The sequence below is a fragment of the Scophthalmus maximus genome, chromosome 10, assembly GCF_022379125.1.
Source record: "Scophthalmus maximus strain ysfricsl-2021 chromosome 10, ASM2237912v1, whole genome shotgun sequence".
Taxonomy (NCBI): Eukaryota; Metazoa; Chordata; class Actinopteri; order Pleuronectiformes; family Scophthalmidae; genus Scophthalmus; species Scophthalmus maximus.
Genome location: NC_061524.1, coordinates 22,460,368 through 22,472,851, shown reverse-complemented (window position 1 = coordinate 22,472,851; position 12,484 = coordinate 22,460,368).

Sequence of the window (12,484 nt, the reverse complement as noted above, 5' to 3'; positions counted from 1 at the left end):
GTAGAGTTAAAGGACAATACAGTCTATAAAGGAGTTCAAAAGAAGCTTTTTCTCATACTACAAATAAAAAATCTTGCCTTCAGTATCGATCACATTCACCAAATATTTCAATTTCAATGAAAGTTTTTTTTTCATGTATCAATCACAGAAAACAGGTTTTATTTCAAGCTTGTTGACAGTATTTCATGATTTATGGTGTGATAAAAACATACAGACTATTCCAAATCCTCTCTGTAAAAAATCCTATTTAAAATAGAGCATTTCTAATTAAATAGTACATAATTTGCAGATTTATACATACAATTTCAGAACTTGTTAAACAAAAACAATGTATGTCTTATTATAAGATTTCAACTGGGGAGGTTTCATGGTGATACAAAGTTAGAGTTATTTGGTACCATCTAGCGATTTCAACCAGGCCGAACAACAGTTATTATGATCACATCATCAAAGGAGGACACAAAAGAAGGTTTTACAACGGAAGTTAAGAGTAAGTTTGCTCATCCAGAGGGAAACCAAATCCATACATGCCAAGTATCGTTCATATTCATTTCTGAGTAGCTTAACATATCCTGATGATAACAATAACGCACATGTCATACATGCCCCGGCTTTGTCATGAGTCGATGTAGTAAAGAAAAACTTTAATTGTGACATAGCACTTCAATTCTTCCTCCACCGATGCCAGAAGGAAAAAAGGGAACAACTGGAGTGTCACCTAGTAGGCCCAACAGTCATCTGCTGTGTCTTGATTTAACCAACATACAATAAGATTTATAATCATTATCTTTCTCTGCCCTGCCCTGCCTGTAGAGCTCATAATGTCGCCAGTAGATGTATTTCTCCCCATATCACTCAGTGTTTTAAAAAGATAAATTCAAAACGACTTCCAATTTGCAGTTTTCTCCAAAATCTTGAATTTTGTTGTCAACGCAGACTATTTATTTCTGCCTATTTTACATTAATTTCTTTTTCAAGTTCTTTGATCAAGCTATTAAAATACCTTAATGATGCCCTTACTGTTAGGCTGCCTCTCTTTGGCATTAATTGCCCCACATATCGAGGGCCCCTCTGCAAGCTGCAACCCCCCCCCCCCCCCCCCCCCCCCCCCCCACTTCCCAATTTGATGATGGTACCTCTGCGTGAACAAGCTCCGCAGCACTTTCCCAGGAACGAGGAGACAGGTGGACAGCTGTTTATTCAATAGGCGCTCGTAGTGAAGAGCTTAATTGAGCTTCATAGGGCTAATTAAAATGCAGGGAAAAATAATTATGATTATGGTAATTATTTTATTGTCTAATATGTCTTGTGGTGATGTACTTGTTTGGCATCGTACATGCAATACGTGAAAGACAATGAAAAGATAAAAAAAGCAATAGAAGTGAAGCCTGTACCACAGGTAATCATCACTTGGTTAAATCATCATGTTAATTGTTTTAATTTCTTCTGCTTTATATCTATTCTGTAGCAAGCGGGAATAATAACATGTAATTTATCCAGCACACCAAATTGTCTTTTGAGTTTGACCTAAAAGATCCTTTGGGATAAAGGAATAAGAATAAGTTTTTATTAAAAACGGTCATCTGTATGAGTTGTTATCTATGTGTAAGTTTTGATCTTTGTGGGAAATAGCAGGAGAAAAAAGTTAAATCAACTTTTATTTTGAAATTAAGGCTTCAGCTCCAGTGTGTAATATCATGTCAACAAAAACAAAGTGGTCGAACATGCCACAATTGACTAATGAAATACAAATACAAGCAGCATGTAATATACAGAATAATCAACTTCATTGCTGTAGTTAGATGTTTTTTTATGTAATTACATTAACCTTAAAAGAATAAGTCACTTCTTAAGCAATGTGTCTGAAAATGTCCAGCGTAGTTTAACCGTAAAATGTCTAGTTCATGTATTGCATGTATGCATTGACCGTAATCTTACATGATTTCCGACTTTCCTTTAATGCAACATCACATGTAAATCCCAGATACCAGATTACACTCGTGACCTAATCACTTCTCCTCTCTACATGTGGCTGTTGAGCAAGGCACGGCATGGGAATGGTGCTGATCAGCGCCTCAGGCTGCACAGGGCAGTTCCCAGCAGCTGTAGCGTCCCGCGGCTCGGCCTCCAGCACGTGTGTGATTGTTCTCCTTAATGCTGCTCTGGAGGTGAACATAATGGGTTGATATGCTCCCCCAGGATCACCTTGGTCCCCTGAGCCCTCAGCCCGCCCGCAGCCCTGTGGAGGCCATGATGTGCCAATGCTAAAGCCCCTGTGTCATCTGAGGGCAGCCTTATGAAATCAACACTCAATTGTGCAGATGTGCATCTTTTTATCGCTGGATGTGGAAACGATGTAATGATTGTGATTCATCGAAACGTAAGCAGCAACAAAGCATCAGTAAATAAACAGAAATATAGAAGTCAAAATGAATCCTGCTGCAGTGGAATAAAAGTGAAAAGTCTCAAACAAACTTTAAGGACATTTGAGTAAATCTCTGTTGTAACACCACAGTTCTGCATCCCCTCTATACAAGACAGACATGATAATCTTTTGATTGCATAATTATTCCAGGAAGTCAAAATGGCGGGAATAAAGTCAAAACTAAATCAGAGGAGAATAAAGTTGAAAAATGTCAAGAAGGAAGTTGACTCATCTGGTCCATCGGATCCTGACAGCCTTGTGAGCCGTCAGTCTCTCCGTCTTTCCAAGCGTGTGTGGTGTCTCCTTCTGAACAGACTGTGTATCTGCAAAAATCTCCACAAAGACCCAACGCCGATCACCACACTGTGTTAATGTTCTAAAAGAGAGATGAGAAAACTTACGCATGGAGAGAAATCATATTTAAAAAGACAGCAGCGAGATGATAGGCTAACAGGCCAGGTGTTTTGCAATGCTATTGGATAGATAGGACCAGCTGATGAACAGCTGGTCGCTGAAATGACTACCCAGGGAAATGAGGGTGCACGCGTGAGAGGAGGAAAGTCAGGATGAATGAGAATTAAACTACGGCCAAAGCACAGACAAAAGTCGTCTTCCTCACTGAACTTGCGCTAGAGCATCATTAATAAGGTATGTCCGTCATGAATTTGACTTTAATCATGAAATTTTATCCTCAACATTTCTGCTTTTTTCTTGACATTTTGACTTTATTCGCGAATTGCAAAACGGAAAAAAAATTGAACTTCCTTGTCTCATTTTCTCTCATGTCTGGCCCTTACAGGCACACGAGATCATCACTGCTGTGTTCTCAGATTTTAACCTGGAACAAAGCTGTGGTCAAAGCCTGATCCTCACTCTTCTGGAAGGAGGAGGGGTTGCGACTGATGCTAGCTGAGGAGGGTGAGGAGGGAGCAGGGGTGTCGGGGGTGGTGGGTGGGTGTGTTGGGCGGGGCTGGTCGCTCACTAAATGCAGGAAGTTGTTCAGCTGGAGAGGGGTTTAGGCCACTTGACTGAGGAGGAAATCGCAGTCACTGCTCAAAGAGTGCTCGGTACTTGAATTTCCTCCCTGTGTGAAAGCCGATTCAACAAAAGTAGCGGCGGAGTTCATTTCGGGCAATGCAAATTTTCGCATCTGCTGTAGCTCGTCTGTGGTCAACAAATCTGGCGTGTGAAAGCAGAGAGTGCGACCTCAAGTCAAGCATGAGCGAATATTGATGATGATGATTGATGACGGTGACAGAGTGTTTTCTCCATTTAGACCTTGTTGAACACACATTGTGACAGACACATGCTAACAGAGAGCTGTTGAAATTTATCATTTTTAGGAGGTTTAGAATTTTTTGCAGATTTTCATAATTTGTCAATTGACTCAGGTTTAAGATTTTCTTTATGATTCCCTACTTACCTCTGCCAAAGAGTTTATGTTTCCACTCATTTGTCTGTCCGTCTGTCTGTCTGTCTGTCTGTTTGTTTGATTTTTAGCAGGATTATGTTAAAACTACTGAACAGAAACAAAACTTGGTGGAAGGACGGGACATGGGCTAAAAAAGAATCCATAAAATTTTGGCACAGATCAGGATAAACCAGGAATTTTTTCATTGCCTTCTTCAACATTATAAGATTGTGGTTATATATATATATATAATTTTTTTTTATTATTATTTAAAAAAAATCAAGCATTTGAAGGGGACTGATATCTATGAGTATGCACAATTAGGCTTGGATCCAAATTTAAAATACGGATCTAGTTGATTTAAATATGGTTTCATGGGGGGATAGGATTTTTTTCAGCCGCTGTACATTACAAATAAGTCAAGTAATCTTTAACTATCACCAATGTGTAGCTGAGATTATGTTGATTTAGTTCGTAATTTTTAGCAATGTGAAAATATGAAAATTATTAGGGAGAAAGAGGATGTCAAAAAAGATGGCACAAAAGTCCTTGGAGGAGAAGGGGAGGGTCATTTAAGGTTTTCTCACCCTGACAAATATTTTATTTACATCTGCCACTGAGCTGAAGGGTGCTGCTGCCTGAGCCCTAAGGCCTAATAACTGTTTTAATATCATAGAGCATTTGGGACGCACAGAGATTTGCTATATTTTCTATGGTGAAGATGACATTCATTCATTTCCAATTGGCAGGACTCCATTTTATAATCTTTATGCACTTTAAGTCTAGAGAAAAGAACACGTTTGTTAACAGTGCAGGTATAAAAGATGCAACGAAACACAAAAGATTTTCCTGGTATCTTTTAACGCCACGATACATCTTCAACCAAATTTAAAAAAGGATTACATTTTTTAAAAAACACATCTAAAGAAACATGAAGGCAAATTCTGTCACTTTCTTCTCTGACTCGGACCTCATTCTGAGAAACGCTATTACTTAAATTTATTGAAGCAATTACATCATTGTGTCATGCTGTATTTCACACTTCTCTTTAACCAGACCATTAACTCTACTCTAGATGAGTAAACCCAAATTCAAGACCCGGAACAAATAAAAAAGGCTTTTGCAATTAGGAAGATCTAAAGAAATCATATTCATCGACAGGCTGAATGACCATTGTGGCTGGGAAGGATCACTTTGAGGGTGGAATGAGGCAGCCTCTGATCCCGGAGCTCCTTCGAGGTCCCCTGGCGTAGCTCCCCGTGCACTAACAAGGCCTCCCACTGGACCCATTACAAGAGGAAAAACCAACAAAGGCAGTTATTACTCCTTATGAAAGACACCAGGGGTGAAGGGGGGCAGGATGGACACCACTGGAACAAAAGAGTACTGACCGAACCCCCCCATACATCACCCTTCCCCTCACACCAGTACCTCCACACCGATTTCCCCCACCAACCCGCCTGTCCGCCCTCCTCCAAATCATCCCCTTCTAACCGCATGCATGACTTTGAGAGCTGTAGGCGCTGTGGAGGTGCGTGACACGGGGGGGGGGGGGGGGGGGGGGGGGGGGGGGGGGGGGGGGGTTAATTGAGTGAGCCCATTGAGGAAGCATGTGGCTCAGCAGGGCCTCACCGGGGGCAAAGTCAGCACTGGAAGTCACGCTAGTCTAGCTGTGAGAGAGAGGAAGAGAGAGACAGAGTGACAGAGAGAGAGAGAGAGAGAGAGAGAGAGAGAGAGAGAGAGAGAGAGAGAGAGGATGCAGTCAAATTGTCAAATTTGGAAGTTAGATCTGGTCAAATTCTTAAAATGTTTAGGTAAGGAGCTCCAATGCTTCCTTTTCTATCTCCTTAAGTATAGGGTACACTGGACTTTCCTATGCGAAAGGAAAGGTAAAATAGACGCCCCACAATTCATTGTGGCAGCAATATTTATCTTGACGTGCCATGCATAAAGGTAGATGGTAAAAACCGAAGTAGAAGAAGAATAAGAGTATGAATATGAATCCTAAATCCTGACTGAAAATCTTCAAGCAAACAATTCCTGTGTAAATAGTCACATAACTGGTTAGCAACAGATTTTCGGGTCTATAGTTAGCTGAGATATCTGGATACAGAGTCGGCTTTTTGAGCAAAGGTTTAACTACTTCTACCTTAAAGGCCTTTGTATGTAGCCTGTTAATAGAGATAAATTGATCTCATCTAATATAGAACTGTTGATAAAGGTAATACATCCTTAAATAGCTTTGATGGAATAGGATCTTAAAGACAGGTTGATGGCTTGGATGAAGTAACAAGTGAAGTCCGCTCAGTCAGATCTATAGGGGAAAAGCAGTCTAGATATAAATTAGGCGATACTGTTGGTTCTGGGGCTACTGTACTGGACAGTGTGTCTGTGCTATTAGTGGGAAAAGGCTGTTAAATTATTTCTCTGATGGTTCAAATCTTATTAGTAAAGAAGTTAATGAAATCAGTGCTACTAAGAGTTGGAGTAATAGACTGTTCAGTAGCTTCTACTTGCTGAAGAGGAACCTGGGGTTGTTTTTATTGTTTCTCTATTAGAGAAGAATAATATGTGGTTCTGGCATTTCAAAGGGCTTTCTTAATTAAACGTAATTAAACTATTTTTCCAGTCTAGGTGAGAATCTTCTTGATTATTGGAACCCCACTTCCTTTCTAACCTATGTGACGTCTGTTTTAAAGCAAGTGTCTGTGTATTAAACCATGGAGCTATCCTGCACTATCAACAACATCATACATTTGTGTGGGAGTAAAGTTTTGATAACTCTCCTGCACTGTACCCACACATGGCAGTGGAGTAAATAACGATGACATTTTTTCCTTGAATATTCTTACAAAGTTTTCTGATAGACACCTGCTGTAATAGAACTGTTCTCCAAATTCAGTAAAGTTGATAATTGAGAATTCAAATGTAACTAAGTAGTGATTGGACAGAGTGTTTTGAGGAAATACTATTAGATTTTCAATTACTATGCCACATGTCAGAACGAGGTAGAGGGTGTGATTAAAACAGTGAGATGGATTTGAAAAATTATTCCCCCAATTTCTTATATTCTTCCTTATTTTCGGAAACTGTGATTATTACTTTACTTGTGAATTAAACCTTACTCCATCTATCCATTGTCATATTGTGATATTTAAGTATTTGTCACCACAGGCGCAGTTTATGTTGGTTCAGGGGGCGAATTAAATTATTTTTACACACTCAGTGTAAACATTTGATCTCTAACCGTGAAGAGATGAAATACAGAGCAAAATACTTGCTCTGTTCCTTGTAGAGCCATGTGCAGCACTCTTTGGCGCTGTGTCCCTCCCTCTCTCCATCAGCAGCACTGGGAGATATCCCGCCACATCACCTGGCCGTCAAAACATTATAGCGTCCTCTCAGGCAGCGTGACCCGTCATAGCTTCTGCTGTAGGTGTGAATGTTCCAGTGAGGAGCCTGCAGTTCTCGGCAGGGAGACTGCAGTGTGAATTGTGTGCTCGTGTCAGTTTAGTTTCTGTGTTATTATTATATTCTCCTAGTAGTCCATCACTCATTGGGCAGATTAATTATGAAAAAGCTCCTGCTAATATCCTGATTACAACTTTTCATGGAAACGATGCCTCTGTCGTTCAACATTTCCACTCCTATGCTTTTCGCCATCCAAGTTATAGGCTGATCAGCTCCATACACAAAAACATGGAGAAACACTGTACAGCTGTTTTCATACATGAACTTGAATGAATGAATTTGCATTTAACATACGAGGAACACAGCAGGAGAATGCCCCGGACCGGGTCAGACGCGTTCACAACAGCAGGAACATGAATCGCTCACCGTGATTGCCTGCTGTTTTCTCACATGGGCCCACTCGGACACTTTCCGGAAGTTTTACTTGGGGGGATGGAAGAAAAAATTGTGGAAAATGGCAAAACTCAGTGCATGTCTGAAAACAGCCCATGTTTCCCATCAGAGCATTGCAGTACGTGGAGGAGCGGTGGCATTAGCTAACCCCTACATTCATCTTAATAAAATCAACATGTCTCCTTGTCGTACTTATTGCAAAAGAGTTATTAAACCTCACTGCATCTTGTGTCTTTATAACGGATGACTCCTCCTGGACTCCATCTCACTGAACCATAATGCTGCAAATAACATGGAATTGTCAGGCTTATGTAGAGGCCATAATCATTTTCAATCCTCTAAAAAGGAATAATGGGGATTGAAATTTCTCCTCTGTGAAATTCTTCAGCATTCGAAACTTCGAAACCCAACCGCCCTGTGGTCAGCCCGAGGTTGCTTGGAGGAGATCCAAGGAGCTCAAGCATTATGTGCATATGCATGGAATTATGAATTAATTCAACTCTTCAGACCATCATATTCAGTTGTTAAGATCTCACTATCTGCATTTGAGAAGGTCCCAGAGGGAACTGAGGAGGAGGGGGGATCCACCGAATCCTCTTCTCTTACCCTCCTCACACATCGCCTCATTCTCATCAGCGCAAAAAACTGAAAAGAAAAGCTACTGATAAAAGAGCGAGGGAAAAGAAAAAGCACCCGGAATAAAATCGAAAGAGAAAGAGGTGGCGAAAGGAAAAGATGGGGGGCATGCGCTAATTAACGAGCGACTAATCTCGACCAAATTAATAACCAGGTCATGGTTGTGAGAGAGAGGGATGAAAAGAGGAGAGAGGGAAAATAGGAGGAAGGCGGAATGTAACATGATGTCTCTGGGTACGCCGGTGGGAATTTTGTCCCTGTCTTTTCCCCATAACCCCTTCTAACCTCTTCCATTCTTCTCAGTGCTCCGATCACAAACCCTCTTTGTGGCTTTCCCAAAAAGCCTTTATCGGATGCCAATTTGCATAAAGGCAACAAGCAACAACACTTTTTTTTCTCCCCTGTGGCACAGAACAGCAACAGCTCCTCCCCTAGCAATGGCATTGCAATTCTTCTTTTTATTTAGACAAACGCGCGCGCGCGCACACACACACACACACACACACAGAAGCATACGTGTAGGATGAAATGGTGATGAAAGTGCATGTTTTATGATTCCCTCGGTGCACAAACTGTACGTTTGTGTACAGTGCTTGCACACACACACGCCCACACGGCTCCCTTTTGAGCGTAATTAAAACAGGAGGTGCTCACACAATACGCTTTTGTCTTAGGGCATGGTGAGGAGAGGCGGGGCGAGGGGCCACTGCATATTAATTAGGAGGCTATGGTGTGAAGGCCAATCAGGCGTGTTAAACAGATGACATACTGGGACAAATATGGCACTACTTTCTCGCTGCTCTCCCACGGTGGCGCATGGATACGAGCGGGGTACACTGCAACTTCCGGCCATGGCACACTGCCAGTGGTTTGAAATTAGCAGCAAGGGCTGTTGGGATGAATTAGCAGCCTGAACAATGCGGGAGGCTGCGTGCTCCGCAGCAGGGAGACGAGAGGCGGCCGACAGCACGAATGTCAAACCAGTAGGTGGTGATGTTGAGTCGAGCAAACTCAGACCTGCAAACAGCTTCTTTTCATTTTGTCTTCTCCCCATGAGCTTCAGAATGTGCATTCAGACCTGATGTGGAGTTAAATGAATGTAATCAGTAAGTTAAAGGTTTTGGTTTTCTGACGACGCCTTTTCACAGCCAACAATGACGAGACGAAGAGACGTCACCAGGAAAGCAGCGCACCAGGAAACAGACTTTTCATTTAGGATGAATGGAAACAATATCGCACACAATAGCAAGGCTGCCAGTGTACAGTATTTCCCTGACAAATAAAAACGTTAGCCCAGATTTAGCGTCAGATGTTCATTCCAAACTGGACACATCTGTTTGGTTATCAATAACGCCAGGGCGGTTTGGTGTGCAGGCAGCTGCCCTCTTTTTCTCCCATTGACAACTCTGTTAAAGGAGAACAATTCAGGTGTGATAAATCACTGAAAGGGGAGCGAGCCAGTGAGAGGGTGACAGGATGTACAGTGGCAGAGGGAGACCTCCAGTGCCCTGCCACCGTTTTTTTTAATCCTCCTGGGCCACCCAGCTTCATTGATGTGGGCGATCCCAACCTCCGTTTCTTTGTTTTTACTGCTCAGTTTCCCTTTTCTCCGGGTTTTCTTTTCTCTGTCGCTCTGTGTTTGGTTGCAAGGATTGTATCCCATTTCCTTCACGTTCTTTTTAAAATTCCTTCCTCCAACGCGCCAATTGAATTTGTCTTATTCGGCCTTTCTTTTCTCTGTGGCCTATCCACACCTTTCCCTTCCTCTTTGCTTTCCCCGCTCGTTGCCAACCACTCTGTCGTTGTCGCCCTGCCTTTCTCATTCTCACTAACCCTCCCCCTCCCTCAGCTCTACCCATCTCTGTCTGCCATTTCCCCGGTCAGGGGGCACTTTGCTGCCCCTGTCTTTCGATCTCCGCTGTTGGCACTCAGTCCTGAGCAACCGGCCCAGTGTGTGCGGAGGGGAAGCTGTGTGTGAGCAAACGGGTGCCCACGCCTGCCCCAGGCGCCACAATGGAGCCTTTCTTCGCCCATCAATGGCTTCCATTAACGCCGGGCCCTCTGCCTCTGGAGGGGATGTCATGCTTCCCGAGATGGCACACAGAGATGGCCATTAGAGGAAGGAAGCTGGGGGTAGGGGCACCATGGGAGAGCTGCCAGGGCAAAGGGGGGGTCGGGGGGGCAAAGAGGGTATTTTATGAGGGCGTTTTATGTTCTGAGCTCAACCCTGTGCATATACAGACATAAACTCCCAAAAGGACACATTTATTCCCTTGTGCACACTACCGATGCATTCACGTGTGTGTGTGTGTGTGTGTGTGTGTGTGTGTGTGTGTGTGCGTGGGTGCAATTTCTTTAATCTTTTCTGTTTATCATCATTGTGTTATTGTTCTGCAAGTACAAACATCTATTTGAACACTGTTTTCTTTAGTCTTTCTGTTTCCTAGCACCACTTTGTAACATTAAATCTGAGGATTAGATTATTCATAATGTGCAGATTATTTACCCTTAGGCCACCAACACAACTCCTACACGATACAAGCATGCACATTAAAAAGGTGTAAGTCTTTCTCTTAATACTTCCCTTCCCTCACTGTCCAATTTATGATCATTTACTTGAAAAAGGCTCACAAATACAAACCCACTTTTTAAAAAGGCGTAAGAATTTCCCAAAACAACTGACAACTGAAATGTTTTAGTAAATTTTACCCAAAGAGTAGGACATTTGTTGGGGACTATTTTCACCAGCGGATTAATGCACATTCTCTGTATATTCGGGGCAGCAGTGCAGCATATGTTGGAATGAGGCAAAATAAACTACATTTTGTGTGTCTGTGGTGAAGGAACATGTCACGGATTGCTGCTAGCAGAATATATTCATTCTTAGTGTAGGTTGATCAAGTATTTTCTGGATTACTTACTGGATTAATAAAGACTGCAGAGTCTTTGATCTTAGATCAGCTGATCATGAAGTTCTGAAAGTGCCTGGTGACTAAACGATTGTGCTTTTGCACTTCCAGTTCTTAACCTTAACCTGCTGATATTAGACTTCTTACATTTTTTGCTGCTTTTCAATCCCAATCTCAAATGTTCAATATCATTGTTGTCTAATTGCTGTTTTAATCTTCTGTGAATCACTTGATTACACTGTTAAGGAAAGGGCCATACAAATAAAGCTCATTATTGTTACTATTATTGCTATTATTATATTATTACGACACAACACTTGTGGCTGTAGTGGCCATTTGTAACCAACAATAAACGTGTGTTTGTTTTATGTATGGCCACCACCTCACCTTTTCTGTGTGATTATATGTAAAAAGGACAACAAAGATGCAGTATACAGTATCTGCCAGCATGAGTTGCTACATCAGGAATCGCTCCTCTGGGTCGTATCAGAGGGTAAAGTCGATCACACCGGGTCGTAGGTTGGAAGAATCGGAAAATAATTAAACACCATGTTGGGCCCCAAATTCTTCAATACGTTCAATTATTCTTTTTGGTTTCTTCTGTTTGTTGTGAAAATGGTCAAATTGTCGTCTTTCTCTCTCTCCAAAATTTCTACACTGCAAATAACTTGTGCATAGTGCAAAGTGCATACTGAACCTCTGCTCACGTGGCTATCCGCCCATTTGTACAGATCTGCTCCGAAGGTTAATGGGTTATTCTTTGGATCATGCCCTACTCCTCTTAAAATGGCTGAATTTGAAAGGCTACTATTGATGTGATCAATTATCAAACTGTTGTGAAGATGCACACATATTGTGCATATTATGCCACACACACACACACACACACACACACACACACACACACACACACACACTGTGTTGTCCACTGGGACATTGTAAGTAAAGCTTAGCTATGTACAAATCATGTATTCTCTAATGCAGTAAAACTGAAAAAATCAAGCAGAGCGTTTTAACCAAAAAAATATATCTTTCCTCAGAATTTAGTTGTGTTTGAACAGGTGAAAGAATTTCCGCTGAAGTGAGATCATTTCAAGCAGATCCCATAATAACTTGCGTCAAGTCTATTATATTGATGAGGACAGGATAAGGCAGTTTGCTCCAGCATCTGGCAAATGCTGCAGAAACAAGGTGATTTGAGCGGGATATGATCTCATGACACTGGCAGAGGTTTGTGCT